Source organism: Bubalus bubalis, chromosome 20, assembly GCF_019923935.1.
Source record: "Bubalus bubalis isolate 160015118507 breed Murrah chromosome 20, NDDB_SH_1, whole genome shotgun sequence".
NCBI classification, from domain to species: Eukaryota; Metazoa; Chordata; class Mammalia; order Artiodactyla; family Bovidae; genus Bubalus; species Bubalus bubalis.
The window spans coordinates 55,818,448-55,824,839 of NC_059176.1; the positions used below are offsets into that span (position 1 = coordinate 55,818,448).

The 6,392-nt window shown below is 47.8% G+C and overlaps 1 protein-coding gene across 1 annotated transcript in view; it reads left to right on the forward strand.

The window, feature by feature from the left end:
* Positions 1 to 6,392, forward strand: part of ST8SIA2 (ST8 alpha-N-acetyl-neuraminide alpha-2,8-sialyltransferase 2) — a 72,314-nt gene that overhangs the window by 14,691 nt on the left and 51,231 nt on the right. The gene's annotated exons all lie outside the window — the stretch shown is intronic.

Below are 6,392 nucleotides of genomic sequence, written 5' to 3' on the forward strand. Positions count from 1 at the left end.
GCCCCCTTGGCAGCAGAGCCCTGACAAGTCCTTGTAGAACTTATACAGAGAGTGAGTTAATCTTCCAAAAAAGTACCTAGTTCCAGATACAATGTCTCACTGTATCTGGGAAATTGCCCAGTGCAGAAAAAAAGAATCCTCCAGTGAAACAATATTGTGGATGACTCAAAAGGCAAGGACGGTTGAGCTCCTGCCCAGCCCCCAGCAGCACTACTAGGTGAGACCCCCTCCGCCCCGTCCCAGCCCCCCAGGCTCCCAGCACCCTCTGCTGTTGCTGCTCGGTTGCTTGAGTCGTGTCCAACTCTTTGTAGACCCCATGGACTGTAGCCCGCCAGGCTCTTCTGTCCATGGGATTTCCCAGGCAAGAATACTGGAGTGGGTTGCGATTTCCTCCTCCAGGGGCTCTTCCTGACCCAGGGATAGAGCCCACGTCCCTTATGCCTCCTGTGTGGCAAGTGGGTTCTTTACAGCTAGCACTACCTGGGAAGCCCTATTTCTTGCATGGTGCCTTTCCTGCCTGCTAGACTGTAGCTTTAGGAGGGCTAGGACCATTTCAGATCTGTGCTGCGTTGGTTCAGTACTTTCAGCCCCTTGCACAGTGCCTGGGAGAGAGTAAGTGCTGGTTTGGAGAACAAAGAAAGTAAGGAGGGAGAGCGGGAAGGAGGGAGTCAGTTCCAGAGAAAGGCTCAGAACAGCCCCTGCCACCCGCATTCCACACTCATTTATTTATTCCTTTCCAGGGTCAAAGAAGAGAAAATATAGTGGGTTATACGGGCTCCCGTGTAACTGTCTGATTGGAGACCCGTTGAGGTCCGTCTGGTTTATAGAGGAAACCTACTTTTCCTTTTTCCTCGATTCCATGGACAAAGACCTGCTCACTGGTAAAGTTTTCTTAGCAGGGTAATTCATGGTGCTATACAAGCTCCATGGCCTGGTACGCAGAAGCCAGGGGGATGTGGATGTGGCCAGAATTGAGAATCTAATAAGCCTGCTCCTGGCAGGCTGAGATCATGCTGATAACAAGGAGATTAATAAGGGTCTGCAACCTCCTCCATCCTGTAGTATCCAGGAGGGTTTTTCAATCAATGCTGGTCTAGCCAGCTTAATGGTACCTAATCTTAAACCTTCTGAAGCTGGAGCATTTGAGAGTTGAGATCAGTTGAGATAAAATAAAGTAAAATGTGTTGAACTTTTTGGATTTGGGGTCTTCATCGAGTTCCATTGTGCGGTGTTGTTTTTATTTTCTGTCTTGAAAACAGGCAGAGATTAGCCACTGGAGAGGGTTCTTCTGCCAGGATCAGATGATGATATATTTGCTTTTGTTCTTCTTTTTCTTCCTCTTGCACAAGATGATTCTTCATGAGGGAAAGATCCATTCCATCTTGTTCATCTCTATATACCCAGGGCATGTCACCTGGTAAATGCTCAAGGACTAAATCTCAAATACAGCATTTCAGTGTAACCAGCACACTCTGTGCCATGGGCTACATCTGCTGGAAGAGTCAGTCTGTTCCCGATTTGGTGCAGAAACAGCAGCCTTACACGGCACCCAAGGACCCTGGAGAAAACCTCGGGAAGGCTCACTGGTACCTGTCACCATGAGCCTTATGTAGTCATCACAAAACATCCGATTTGTCACATGCAGGGCTCACAGACCCTGTGCAAGATGCTGGTGACATGCAAAGATGTTGTTGTTCAGTCACTAAGTCATGTTCAACTCTTCACGACCCCATGGACTGCAGCATGCCAGGCTCCCCTGTCCTTCATCACTACCAGAGTTTGCTTAAATTCATGGCCATTGAGCCAGTGATGCCATCTCATCCTCTGTCATCCCCTTCTCCTTTTGCCTTCAATGGTTCCCAGCATCAGGGTCTTTTCCAATGAGTCGGCTCTTTGCATCCAGTGGCCAAAGTATTGGAGCTTTGGCATCAGTCCTTCCAAGGAATATTCAGGGTTGATTACCAACATTTGTTGGATCGTAGAGAAAGCAAAGATGAACTCAGCACAGAAAAAGTGCTCGAGGAGTTTGTGATCTGATGGAGGAGAGAATTCTTGTGTGATGGTGAGAAACATGTCATCATCACAGGTGAGTAAGAGTTGGGAGAGCTGCCACCTCAAGGGCAGGCCCTGAGCTCCGAGGACCTCAGTTTCCCCATCTGTAAATGAGGTTCCAGAAACCAATCATCTTCAGCTCCCCAGCATCACCACTGGGTACCTTCCCTGTTGAGTGAGTTCAGACTTGCTGGAAACATCTAATCCTTTTGCTATGCCTCTAAATTCCTTGCCCTGAAATGCTAGAGCAGGATAATAAATAGGTGCTGAGCTATTTTCACCTACCACCTGCTCTACATTTAAAAGGAAAAAAAGTCACTCTAAAGGAGGAGGAAGGCAGATGTACACACTGAGGGTCTTCCACATGCCCAGCACCTCAGTGAGTGTTCTCACATCTCAGTGAAGCCTCTTGATGAGCAGGCAAGATGAACTCACAGCATCCTTATTGCCCACATCTCAGTACCACTTGGAGCATCATCCGGTTACAGCAGGATTGGTGTTCCAGATAAATCATGCTCAGTATACCACGCTTCCCTGATGGTAAAGAATCTGCCTACAATGCAAGAGACCTGTGTTTGATCCCTGGGTCAGGAAGATCCCCTGGAGAAAGAAATGGTTACCCACTCCAATATTCTTTTTTTTATTATTATTTATTTTTTAAATTGTAGGTTAGTTGCTTTGCAGAATTTTCTTGTTTTTCTATCACAGATTGACAAGAATCAGCCATAGGTATGCCCATGTCTCCTCATTCCTTAACCTCCCTCCCATTTCCCTCCCCATCCCACTGTGATAGATTGTTATAGAGCCCCTGTTTGAATTCCCTGAGTCATACAGCAAATCCCCATTGGCTATCTATTTTACATATGGTCATGTAAATTTCCATGTTACTCACTCCATACATCTCACCCTCTCCTCCGCTCTTTCCGTGTCCATAAGTCTGTTCTCTAGTTTCTCCATTGCTGCCCTGTGAATAAATTCATCAGTACCATCTTTCTAGATTCCATATATATGTGTTAGTATATGATACTTACCTTTCTCTTTCTGACTTACTTCACTCTGTATAATAGGCTCTAGGTTCATCCACCTCATTAGAACTGACTCAAATGTGTTCCTTTTATGGCTGAATAATATTCCATTGTATATATGTACCACAGCCTCTTTAGCCATTCATCTGTAAGTGGACATCTAGGTTGCTTCCATGTTCTAGCTATTGTAAATAGTGCCGCAATGAATATTGGGATACATGTGTCTTTTTCTTGCTGGAGAATCCCATGGACAGAGGAGCCTGGTGGGCTACAGTCCATGAGGTCACCAAGAGTCAGACATAACTGAGCAACTAACTTTCACTTTCATACTGTGTTTTAGAAAACACGTGGGTGTGTGTAATAAAATATAGAAAAGCTGGCGTCACTCAGAGCCCAGCTGGAGCATTTTGGAAGCCTTCTTCCTTCAGTCATAATCAGAAAGATTCATTATCGCCAGCAAGCATTTCAGCCTAGTGACAGTACCTGGCCTCAGGGGTGAGCCTTGCCATGTCGTAGAAACAAAAATTGACCATACGGTGCTGATGGCTGATGACTCAGACCTACAGGAGCTCCAGAGAGGAAGCCCACACAGGGCGGGGAGCAAGAGAGACCTTTTCTGGAGAAGGTGGGATTGGTGCGGGACTTGAAGGAATGGTCCAAGACTTAGCTGCAAGAAGAAAGAAGTTGATGATTCAGATGGGGAGAATGGCCTGAGCCAAAGAAGGTTCACGTGCCCATCAAGGAGCTGCTGCTACCTTTGGGGCTTGGCTGGAGTGGGGGCTTCAGGAGGATCTGAGGCTGGAGGAAAACAGGATAGAACAGAGGGTGCAGAGTCAAGTTGTCAGGGGCTCCAGAACTCAAAAAATGAGATTCTTTGAGGGGCTGCTTTGGTCTAAGCTGGGGTTCAAAGACCTCTAAAGAGCCTGTGATACATTTCGGGAGATCCATAGTCACTCCGTCGAGTCCAGCTCTTTGTGATCTCATGGACTGTGGCCTGCCAGGCTCCCCTGTCCATGGGATTTCCCAGGCAAGAATACTGGAGTGGGTTGCCATTCCCTTCTCCAGGGGATCTTCCCGACCCAGTAATCGAACCTGGGTCTCCTGCATTGCAGGCAGATTCTTTACCATCTGAGCCACCAGGGAAGCCCATGAACCTCTTAAAGTTTTAGGCATTTTTCTGTATGGAGGATCCATACATTTTAAAGGATTCTCCAGGGAACCCACAAAGCTGAAGAGGAGCTGCTATGAACAATTGGGACCCTTGAAATGTTTAGAATGTGCAGATTGTATGTTGCTGAAAGGGGCAGAATCTGCAGGGGACCACCTGGGTCATCTCTAGGAGCAGCATGGAGGGAGGGCTGGGGGGCAGGGGGCTGCGAATGGAAAGAGAGAATTAGGGAGTCTTGGTTACAGAGACGAAATGACAACACTCTGGGATCATCCAGGATGGCTGAGCCCACTGTGTGTGTCAGAATCCAGAGGGGTAGCTGTGCCTTAATGAGGAGTTTAACTTTAAACATGATGATTTTAAGAGGACAGAGTTCATCTATGTGGGAATGAAGACATTTAAAAATCATTGAGTCACCAATTATTGGAGCTTAGGGACAAAAGAAGGCAGCCGGCCCATTTCCCAGTATTTTCCAGGCATGACAATAACACCCCAAGATGGGGATGGACTTCTCTAAGGTCCCCTAGATGGTAGATAACTGTGACCAATATGTAAGGAATAATACGTAGTGGAGAGATCAGCGCTGCGATGGAGATTGCAAGCCAGCTGGAGGGAGACGATTGAAGCTATGAGTGTAGCCATCTTTAACGTTGCTGAGATCCCAGGATTAAGCTACGAGAGTTGGAAGCAGGAACAAAAAGAGAAAGGCCATGGTGAAGGACCAAGAAGCGTGAGAACCAAGAGACCAAAGCAGTCACCCGGGTGGTGCAGGGTGGGCACGAACACCCACTGTGGGAGCGTGCCTGGGATGAGGGTGCTCCAGGGCCACCGGCTGGGGCATCAGCGGGCTCCTGGCACCAGGAGGAGAAGGGGCCAACAGAGGATGAGATGGCTGGATGGCATCACCGACTCGATGGATATGAGTTTGAGCAAGCTCCAGGAGTTGGTGATGGCCAGAGAGGCCTGGCGTGCTGCAGTCCATCGAGGCGCAGAGTCGGAAGCAACTGAGCGACTGAACTGAACTGGTGCCGTGTGAGTGATTCCTTTCCTCGGTGTGGTGAAGTGATACGAAATTTCAGAGAGCTCCCTGATCAAAGCGGGCCGTGATTACAGTCTGGCCTTGCCAGAGGGTTGAGAAGCAAAGAGAAGAAACAGGTCAGGGGCAGAGAAGAGTCAGAAGGAGAATATTTTACAAATAAAAAAACGTATTTGTAAACATAAGGTAAAGAAACGAGGGAAGAGAAGGAAAGGTGGGGGGTTGTAGGAAAATGCCACAACCTTGAGGCAAAAATGGGACCAATAAACAGGTGAGGATGAAGATTCACAGGCCGTCTTAGGGGGCGAGGAGGTCCCAGAAACAACATAAATTTTCAGTAGGGAAAACTGGGATCCATTAACACATCAGGCTCCTCTTGCTTTGGGACCCTGGCTTGTGCACACCCTTCTGCCTGATGCTCTTCCCATAGCCCTTCTGAGGCTGCCCCCTTGTATTTTAGGGTTCTGACAAAATGCTACCCCCCATCGGCTCTTCCATGCCCACTCCCACATACACACTCAGTCTCAAATCAGTGCTTCTCCTGGCTCCTTCTTAGCATCACCCCACGTATGGCTGAGTGGCTGTGATTATGTTCCTTTGTTGGGGTGTTTCCTGTGTATGCGTATGTGAGTGTGTGCTCTTGTCTCCAAATTTCAATTTTAAGCACCTTCAGACTGGAGACTGTCTCCATCCCCCACCGTGAGCCCAGAGCCCAGCCCGGGGCCCATTACAAAGTAGGGGCTCCATGAACACAGACTTATTGGAACAAAAAGAAGAGAAGGCCTCTTCTCAAAAAGGTTTACCAGGAACAACAATGAAAATTAAATAAAAGCAGGATCTGCCAAGTTGTTTACACATACTCCTCATCTCTCTTACTCCAAACGGTTTACTCATTGTAAGAGGTGAGAAAGCTCCATTTTAAAGAGTCCGCTACTGAAGGTAGAGTTAGGGATCTCATCAAAACCTGTGTTCTTTCTGGCAGCCTCATTTTCTGACAGTTTTGGGTCAAAGAGGCATTTCCATCAAGAGAACTAGAGGCTAGATCTCGTTCTCTGGTCCCTGAGGCCAGGTGCGAGGTAGGCCTGTGCTTCCCTCCCAGTTCTCGCCGGCA